Below are 10,960 nucleotides of genomic sequence, written 5' to 3' on the forward strand. Positions count from 1 at the left end.
CGCAATCTTGAATTATACACAAGCACTTCATCACCTATCTTGAAGTTCTTCCTCCTGATATTCTGGTCATGGAATGCCTTAGCTTTTTCCTTGTAGAACTGAGCGTTCACATATACTTCCAACCTAAGGCATTCTAATTCCTCCAATTGAAGCTTACGTTCTATTCCCTCCCCTTTAAGTCCGGATTACAATTCTTCACCGCCCAATATGCTCTATGTTGGATTTCAACCGAAAGATGAAAAAGCTTTCCAAAAACAATACGGAAGGGGCTCATTCCGATTGGGGTCTTGTAAGCAGTCCTATAGGCCCATAATGCATCTTCCAATCTAGAACTCCAATCCTTCCACTGTGGGTTAACCACCTTCTCTAAGATTCTTTTGATCTCCCTGTTGGATACTTCCGGTTGCTCATTGGTTTGGGGTGGTAGGTTGTAGAAACTTTGTGAATGACCCCATACTTTTTCATCAATGCCTCAATTTTCCTGTTACAAAAATGGGTTCCTTGGTTGCTCACGATTGCTCGTGGTGACCCAAATCTACAAATAAGGTTATTCTTCAAGAATGAAGCAACGGTGTTAGCGTCATCGCAACGGGTAGGAATTGCTTCCACCCATTTAGAGACGTAATCCACTTCTAACAATATGTACACAAACCTATTGGAATTTGAAAATGGCCCCATGAAGTCCATGCCCCAAACATAAAAAATCTCGCAAAAAATCATCAGTTGTTAGGGGCATCTCATCCCTTTTTGAGGTATTTCCAGATTTCTGGCATTGATGACAAGATTTGCGAAATTGGTTGGCATCCTTGAATAAAGTAGGCCACCAGAATTTGCAGTCTAAAACCTTTCTCGCTATTCGTTGCGGGCCAAAATGACCCCCACCCTCAGATGAGTGGCAAAATTGAAGGATAGACTGGAACTTAGATTCTGGCACATATTTTCTAATTACTTGATCCACTCCACGCCTCCACAGATGTGGATCATCCTAAAGATAATACTTAGCATAGCTTCTCAATTTATTTTTTTGATGCTTTGAAAATTGTAGGGGAAAAACGCGAGCGACCAAGTAATTAGCTATCAGGGCAAATCAAGGGGTGCTTTGGGATATTGCTTGCAAGGTATCTAAGGGAAATGAGTCATTGATAGGAGTGAGATCCGGAGTTAAAAGTTCTAACCGACTCAAATGGTCCGCCACTAGATTTTGGGATCCACTTCTATCTTTGATCTCCAAGTCAAATTCTTGCAAAAGTAATATCCACCTAATGAGCCTAGGCTTTGACTCTTTCTTCTTTAGCAAATATTTCAATGCGGAATGGTCCAAATACACCACCACTTTAGAGACTAGCAAATAAGGTCGAAACTTGTCTAGAGCCCAAACAATGGCTAGAAGCTCTTTTTCGGTGGTAGTGTAATTCGACTGAGCCGAATCCAAAGTTTTTGATGCATATGCTATAGTGTAGGGAGCGTTACCATTGCGCTGGGCTAGCGTGGCACCTACGGCGTGATTCGAGGCATCGAACATGATCTCAAAAGGTTGATTCCAATTTGGGGCTCACACAATAGGAGCTGTGGTTAACACTTCCTTCAACTTGTCAAAAGCCTCTTTGAAATCTTCACTGAAATGAAATTTCACATCCTTTTGTAGTAGGCTGGAGAGAGGTAAGGCGACTTTGCTAAAGTCCTTGATAAACCGACGATAAAAGCCTACATGACCAAGGAAGGAACGGATCTCCCTCACCGAGGAGGGATAAGGTGAACTCGAAATGACATCGATCTTAGCTGGGTCAATGGAGATTCCGTCTTTAGAGACAATATGATCTAATAATATACCTTACTTCACCATGAAGTCGCACTTTTCAAAATTCAAAACAAGGTTAGTATTGGTGCATCGCTCTAGTACCCAAGCTAAGTTCTCTAAACAAGCATCAAAGGAGCTACCATACACACTGAAATCGTCCATGAAGACTTCCATACAATCTTCCAAAAGATCCAAGAAAACACTTGTCATGTATCTTTGAAACGTTGCCGGTGCATTGCATAAACCAAACGACATTCTCTTATACGCAAACATTCCAAAGGGGCAAGTAAAAGTAGTTTTCTCCTGATCCTCAGGAGCTATGTGAATTTGAAAGTACCCCGTGTATCCATCTAAAAAATAGTAATGGGCTTTACCTGCCAAGGGATCCAACATTTGGTCAATGAAAGGCAACGGGTAGTGGTCCTTTCGCGTTGCTTAATTCAGCCGGCGGTAATCAATGCACACTCTCCAAGTATTCTAGACTCGGGTGGCCACTAGCTCTCCACTCTCTGTCTTCACCATTGTTACCCCGGAGTTCTTCGGCACTACTTGGACCGGACTTACCCATTCACTATCGGAAATGGGGTAAATGATGTCCGCTGCCAAGAGGCGAGTTACTTCCTTATTGACTACGTCAAGGATTGTAGGATTTAGCTGTCTTTACGGTTGTCGGACCGGCTTAGCGCCTTCTTCTAAGAAAATCCTACGAAGGCACTGATAAACTACTATTTTATGGTTTATCTTGTGCTCAATTGAGTGGTTTTTATCAAGTCTTTGCACACTTATTCATACAGTTTTCATGATTTTACAATTCCTTCCCAATTCTACTCTATGGTTGAAAACTTGCTTTCTAAGCCTTTAAATTGTGTATTTTAATCCCCTTTATACCATTAGATGCCATTATCTGTGCGTTAAGTGTTTTCAGGCTATATAGGGAAGGAATGGCTTAGAGGATGGAGAGGAAGCTCGCAAAAATGGAAGGAGCACAAGAAATAAAGGAGACAATCAGCGAGCATCGATGCGCACGCATGGCTCACACGTGCGCATACCTGACGTGTACGCGTGATTTGGAGATTCGCACGACAACGCGTGCGCGTGTCTGACGCGTACGCGTGACACGCGAAGATGACCAGCGACGCGTACGCATGACTGACGTGTATGCGTGACATGCACTACCTGCAGAAATCGTAGAAAATGCTGGGGGCGATTTTGGGTTGAGTTTGGACCCAGTTTTTGGCCCAGAAACGCAGACTAAAGCTAGGGGACACGCAGAAACTCAAAACATCACATACATTGAATCATTCATAATTTTAGATTTTAGATGTAGTTTCTAGAGAGAAAGGCTCTCTCCTCTCTCTAGGTTTTAGGATTTCTCTTAGTTTTAGGTCTATTTCTTCTCAATTCCAGGCTCAATGTTCCTTTAATTTAGTTTCTCTTCTATTTTTATTTGTTCTAGTACTTTGGTTTATCTATTCTTCTTGTTGATTCTCTTCTTTTCCAATTTAGTTTATGAATTCTCCATGTTAGATTTGATTTCTTTATTTAATGCATTTTGAGGTATTTCATATTTATGATTTTAATTTAGCTTTTTACATTCTTAGCTTGAATTGATTAATTGGAGACTCTTGAGTTATCAAACTCCTTTGTTGATTGATAATTGAGAGTTGCTAATTGACTTGAATTCCACTAACTCTAGTCTTTCCTTGGGAGTTGACTAGGACTTGAGGATTCATATTGGTTTATCCACTTGACTTTTGACGGACCGGATTTTCTATCGGTAAAGAAATTCACAAATATATTATCGGGTTGTAAGTATAGCTTCTAAACCAACAGAGAATCCTTTCGTGCAAAAGTTTTGGTTGTCACAAGTAACAAACCCAATAAAATTTATAAACCGAAGTATTCAAAACTCAGGTCGTCTTCTCAAGGAATTGCAGGGTGGTATGACTTATTATTAGCTATGGGAAAGGAAGAATTTTGGGTTTTGAAAGGTTTGAACAAGGAAAATAAATTACAGGAATTAATAAATTAATATCTAATAAAACTCTTGGCAAGGTATGAAAATTGGAAGACCTATCCTAGTTATCCTTATTAATGGTGATGAGAATTGAGTTTTCATCCTACTTAGTTAACCTTTACTAAAGCAAAGGAAAGTCAAGTGAACTAATTAGTTAGATCCTCAAGTCCTAGCCAACTCCTAAGAAAGGACTAGAGTTAGTAGAATTCAATTCAATTAGCAAAAATAACAATTATCAATCACGATGAGTTTGATAACTCAAGAGTTACCAATTAATCAACCAAAGCCAAAAGGGAAAATTCTAAATTATTTATATCATAAATAAAAGAAACAAGTCATAGATATGAAAATACCTCAAATTATATTAAATAGAATATTCAAATCTAACATGGAGAAGTTCATAAATTAAATTGGAAAAATAAATAAAAGGAACATTGAACCTGTAATGAAGATAAGCAGTCCTAAAATTGAGAGAAATCCTAAACTTAATCCTAAGAGAGAGGAGAGAACCTCTCTCTCTAAAAGCTACATCTAAATTATGAAAAGTGAATAATGGAAGACCTCCTTATGAATGGATGCATTCCCCCACTTTGTAACCTCTAATCTGTGTTTTCTGGACTTAGATCTGGGCCAAAAAGGGTTTCAGAAATCGCTGGGGGCGTTTTCTGCAGTTTCTGCATGTAGCGTCTGTCACGCGTCCGCGTGGGTCACGCGGTCTAGTTATCTGGGAGTTTTCCTTGTCACGCGTTCGCTTCGGTCACGCGTACGCGTCATTTGCGTTCTGCTCAAGGCACGCGTCCGCGTCGCTGCCTTTTCGCGCTAGGCACGCGGCCACGTTGTCCATGCGTTCACGTCACTGCCCTTTTCTTCAAAACTCCATTTTTGTGCTTTCCTTCCAATTTGGTATGTTTCCTTTCTGTCTTCTAAGCCATTCCTGCCTTGGGAGATCTGAAAATATTTAACACACAATTCACGACATCGAATGGTAATAAAGGATAATTAAAATTAATATTTTTAAAGCATAGGAAACATGTTTTTCACATATATCACATAATAAGGAAGGGGAAAGTAAAACCATGTAATTTACATGAGTAAGTGAGTGAAGGATTGAATAAATCACTTAAATTGAGCACAAAATACATCATAAAATATGGGTTTATCAACTCCCCACACTTAAACAATAGCATGTCCTCATGCTAAATCCAAGAGAAAGGGTAAAGTTAGAATGGTGGAATCTCATGCAATGCATTTTATTCTAAGTGCAACTACTTAAATGAATTATACAATTCTAATTATTATCCACTTGTATATAAAGCTTACATGTAATTAAATCAATTCATATCCTCAAGGAATCATATATGCATAGCCACACCCTAGATAATGTTAAAGCACTTTTACAATTGAGATGGGTAAAAGTATTTCACAAACTTGCAATACAATTAACAATTAAGAAGAGATATATGGTGATGAGCTATTGAACCCTCACTGGATTTTGTGTTTACTCTCTAGTCACTCAGTATTTTTTGGGTTAATCACTCTTTTCTTTTTTCTATCCTTGCTTTCTAAAACTTTGTTTTTCATCTAACCAATCAACAGATATGGAATATAGATATACAAAAATCATGAGGTCTTTTCGAGGTTGTAATGGGGCCAAGGTAAAGGTAAGGGTATATGTATAAGGCTAAGTGAGCTAACAAAGTGAATCCTTGATTAGTCTAAGATCTCACCTAACATACATATTTTATATAATTTAAAGTTCCTTTACCTATTTACCCAAATTTTCCCACTTTGTATTACAAGCTCATGCATTAAATTTAATTTTGAAAATTTGTCCCATGTGCATTGATTCTTTTTATTTTGCATTTGGGGAATTTTTGTATCCCCTTATTTAAATACTGGAAAAATTTTTTTTACATGGTAATTTAGTTATTTTGATTTCACATGAACATGCTTCCCAAATTTCTGAAATAACTTATTCATTTTATATTCCTACTTTGTTTCTATCATCCCATGTTTCCATAAAATTCCCTACACTTAAATTGTACACAATATCTATCTTAAGCTAACCAAGGATTCAACTTGGGATTTTTTTTTATTTTGTTTTTCTGCTTAAGGCTAGTAATGTGGTTATAGAACAAGAGGGGATTAAAAAGCTCAAGGGGGCTAACAAGGGTGATGTAAAAGGTAGGCTAAATTGGGATAAGTGAGAAAAATTCAAATGATGGCCTCAATCATCTCTTGGTATGTATCTATATTCTATATTGGACATATAGATTAAAACAAAGTAAAGAACACCAGAATGAAAAAGAAGGGCAAAACACACAGGAATGAAATTTATCGTTTGAATGTAACCATACAATTAAGCTCAAAACTCACAGGCTGTGTGTTCTCCAGCTCAAAAATCATATATCAGTTATGTATGTCATGCAAGTAGAAATCAAGAGTTCCCGTTATTCTCAATGTAAATATTGGGGTGGCTTTTAAAATCTTAGTGTTCCTCCTTGAAGAAATGTTGTTAACTAACTAATATGTAATGCTATATATACAAGGTGTGTGGATTGTTTTACTTTACTAAAGTTTCTAGCTTACTCCTTTTTATTTTCAATTAAACCAAACTAATATATGCTAAAAGGGTAAACTATACTAATTAATCCACATATTCTATAACTAATAAGTTTAGAATTGCAAACTAAACTAAATGTCTAAGATATAAACTAAAGTGCAAAATACGGAAATAAAGTAAAAATACAGCAAAAGAACAATGTGTAAGTACTGAAAAAATAAAAATAAAAATAAAAATACAGAAAAATAAACAAAATAAGATAGAAGAGTCTGTAGTGGTTCACCAAAAAGATAAGTCAGGGATGGCGACCTCCCGACACTTAAAATATAGCATCGTCCCCGATGCTCACTCAAGCTGGGTGTGAAGAAGCGTCATCACCGGAAGGATGTGCTGCTGGTGTCTCTGTGGTAGGCTGAATATCTGCAGGCTGGATAAGTGTAGGAGGATCAGTCTACTGCAGTGGAGACTCTGACTGTAGAGGAATCTCCGGGTCTGCGGCCTGGATCTGGTGTGGCTCCTCATGCTGTGGCGCAGCCTGCTCTGGTCCTGCCTGCTCAGCCTGGGCATGTGTCTCCGCCTCATGGTCGCTCGCCTCCGCCTCAGATGTATCAGAATGGGTGTCAGGCTCGGAGGGGATGTCGCTGCCGGATCGGATCATCAACTTAAGGTGCTCATAGCGCCGCTTGTTGCGACGCTCCATATGATCCAAGTGGACAAATAATCGATGCACCAAATGATAAATGGGCTCAGGAGCAGGTGGATGTGCAGTGGATGAGGCTGGTGCAGCAGTGGAGGCAGATGGGGCAGCTAAAGATGTGGCTGCCTCAGCAGTCGGCTTCGCATCAGCCAGCTCCCAAGGCACGTCAGCTCGATGGCCTAGCTGGGTGATTAGATAAGGGCAAGGGAGAGTGCCTCTGACATGGGCCCTGGCCATGTAATGCCTGATGAAACGTGGAAGATATAGATCCTTACCCTGTATCACACACCAGATGAGGGTGATCATAGCAGCGGGCAGCTCTGTCTCATGAGTGCTTGGCATTACATAGGTGCTCAGAATCTGGTGCCAGAGCCGAGCCTCATCATTCAGGTAAATCAGCTTGATTCCCATAGGCATTACTGTATTCTTTCCCATGACCCATGGGACAGTAGGATCAAGGGATATTCTCTGCTTGACAGCATCCCAGTCAAATCTCATAAATCTCATATCATCTTCAATCTTTTGGTAATCGTCAGGCTGATCTGACTTAGGCTAAAGGTGGAGGATGTCCTCAATAGCTTCCTCAGTGACCAAAATCTGTTTCCCTCTGAGGTGCACTGCATCCAGAGAAGTCTTGAAATAGTTGCAGTAAAACTCTCTGACCCAGGAAGCATTGACCTCTGTCAAGTTTCTTTCCAAGAAGAACTATTCTTTTTGTTTTATCTGTTCGGAGGTGTACTGCTGTAGTTTTTCTAAAATTTTTAGAGTTCTTTCTAGGTACAGGTTCCTGGAAGTGGCAAACACTGGATACGTAAGCTCACAGTATCTATTTGCAAATTTAACTGGATCTATGGCAGTGAGGAGCTGGTCAGCCTTCTCCTGCGGGGTAAAGTGCTTTTCCCGCCAAGAGTCATCATGCAAAATGTCGAGGATGGACATAGAGGATTCGCCTCTTTTCCTTTTGCCAGTGGTTGCGTTGCCCTTTCCTTTGCGCTGAGGGTCAGACATCCTGAAAAGCAGAAATTCCAGGATATAATTGAGGAACAAAAGTAGGAAAACAAGTAGGCAATTAGGATAATAGCAATATAAGCACATAGTGGCAAAAGAGCAGTAAAATTATGAAATGAGTTAAATATATTTGCATTATGGACTGTGTTCGAGTTAAAAATCTGAGATGAAAAATCACAATCCAAAATATATTATAAGTAGAATACATGTTAATTAGGAAAAATAATAATCATGCCTTGAGTTAGAAAGTTAAAGTAGTTAGTTAAAAAGCAAAAAGAGAAGTTAAAAAGTTAAAAGCGGTTAATAGGTGAAAAGGAAGTTAGAAAGTGAAAGCAGTGAGTTAGTAAAAAGGAAGTTAAAGTGAGTGGCATGATAAATATTTCCTAGGTAACAATAAATTCACAAATTTAAAGAATAATCAACTCAGATTCGAGCAAAAATTTCAGTGTGTTGATGATAATTCAGAAGGATAGAAAATTTGCAAAACTAACATGAAATCATCAATAGTGCAAGTTATTAACTAGGGGATCAAAAGAAATAAGAATGCGAGCCCGGCAGTCATGAATTGGTTTAGTTGTAGCCAATTAAGGCAAAATAGTAAGTTTCCAAACTCAATACATGAAAATAATTTGCAGATAATTGGGCAGCATTCCGGCTAAAATTGGATGTTCTCGAGTAATAAACAGCAAGAAAAATAGTTCATATGAGATAAAAAGAAATGCTGCAAATAGTCATAAACAGTAGGAACAGTAAAGAACAGACTAATATCAGCATGAAACATTAAGAAATAGCATATGAACAGTATTAATATCATAGCCAGATCAAAATTGCAGAATAGGGAAAATAAGTAACAAAAACGGCGCAATTGTCAGGCCTAAATCCACTAACCACATCCTAGCTACCTAACCACCTAGAATCCACTACAAACATGCATCTCTAACTATCCTATTCTGAACAAAAATTGAGAAACTAACTAAGGAATCGAAAAGAGGAATCACAGTATGGCGAAACCTGGTGTGTAGAAGTACAAATGTATGGAACAGAGATGAGGGCAGAGAGATGGTGGTGGTGACGCGGCAGCGCTGGGAGGGGGCACGGCGGCGCGGTGGTGGAGCAGGGGCGAGGTGTTGGGTTAGGGTTGGGTGAGGGGTGAAGGAAGGAAGAAGGGGACGAGGGTGGTAATGCTGTGGTGGTGGTCGGTGGTAGAGGCGGCGGTCTGAGGTTGGCCGCGGTGGGGGCAGTGGCGGAGGGGAGTGAAAGGAGGGGGGGGGGAAGAGAAGAAGGGGAGAAAGAAGAGAGGGGGTGTCGGTGGTGTTGTGCGGTGGTGGCTTGGCGCGGTGGTCGGCGGTGGTGGCAAGGGTGCGGTGGTGGTGGTTGCAGAGGAGGGAGGGAGTTGCAGAGAAGAGAAGAAGAGGGGGGGTATGGGGTGACGGGTAGGGTTTCGCATGAAAGGGGGTTAGTATTTTTTGAATCCACGCGAACGCGTGGAGCACGTTATCACGTGACTAGGGTGAAATGGGTTTGACGCGGTCGCATGATTGACGCAGTCGCGTGGGTTGGCTAAAAGATGGGTGACGCGGACGCGTGAGGCACGTGACCGCGTCACTGTAAATTGTGCTAGACGCACACTTCCAGCGTCGTTTCAGCGCAACTCTCTGTTTCCATTTAGGGGGCCATTATATCCACGCGATGCGGATGCGTCGCTCACGCTTTCGCGTGGGACAAGTGTTTTGCGAGTGACGCGTTCGCGTCAGAGACGCGAACGCGTGGGCCATTTTGGCTAAACGGACACCAGCAGCACGATTCCAGCCCAACTTTCTGGGCGTTGAATCTTTACGCCGATTTCCTTCTCACGCCCACGCGTGGCCTGCGCGCTCGCGTGGGGTGATCTCTTTTTTTTTATATGCAATTATGCAGTATGCAATATGTAGTGCTAATGTAGATGCTATGAATACTTCCAGGTTCAATGAAAATAAAACAAAATAAAATAAAAAAACAAACAACACGAAATAAAATTGAAAAAGAAACGATCATACCATGGTGGGTTGTCTCCCACCTAGCACTTTTAGTTGGAGTCCTTAAGTTGGACATTTGATGAGCTTTCTATTACGGTGGCTTGTGCTTAAATTCATCCAGAAATCTCCACCAATGTTTGGAATGCCAACAGCCTCCGGGGTCCCAAATAAGGCACGTAAAGCCCTTGAGCAGCTTTAAACAGATTCTTAGGCTCCCGGGGTGACAAATGTCAGAATAGATTCCAGGATCCCAAACTTTGCTTTTAAATCCGCCTTTGTCTTGATCTATATTCTTCCATCCGAGCGGTTTAGAAATTGTATTCTCACCAAGATGACCAAACGCCTTCCGAGACCCATTCAGTTGAGCTTGATACCAATCCTTGCACTTCGAATTGAAGCGTGGAACCTTATTGAATCTTGCACACCAGCTCTGAGTACGAGCCAGTTCCCTCTTACTCTTAAAGTCGCAGAGAGCTCTAAGCTGGCCATCTGTTTCAAGCAAATCATATTGGAAAAGTAAAGACAAAGGTTAAGGATTGTACCCACTTGAAGCTTGTATTAGGTGGTAATGGCCTTCGGATAGGTGTTTCCAGTGGTTCTGTAAGCTCTACTCCCTTGTATTCTTCTGTGAATTCCTCTACTTCCTTGCAAAATTCTTCAACTGCAACTGCGTCTTGATCGAAGTCTTCCATGTCTTCCTCGTCACTCAAGTCATACGTTGGAGGTTGAGAGAAATCTACCTCGACATCATCCTCGTATTCACTTGGATAAGGTTCTTCAGGCTCAAGGAGTTCAGTTGCGGATGTGAGTTCGTGATTAGGAAAGCTTGATTCATGATCATCACTGCCTAAGGAATCAACTT

The sequence above is a fragment of the Arachis hypogaea genome, chromosome 11 (assembly GCF_003086295.3).
Source record: "Arachis hypogaea cultivar Tifrunner chromosome 11, arahy.Tifrunner.gnm2.J5K5, whole genome shotgun sequence".
Classification (NCBI taxonomy): Eukaryota; Viridiplantae; Streptophyta; class Magnoliopsida; order Fabales; family Fabaceae; genus Arachis; species Arachis hypogaea.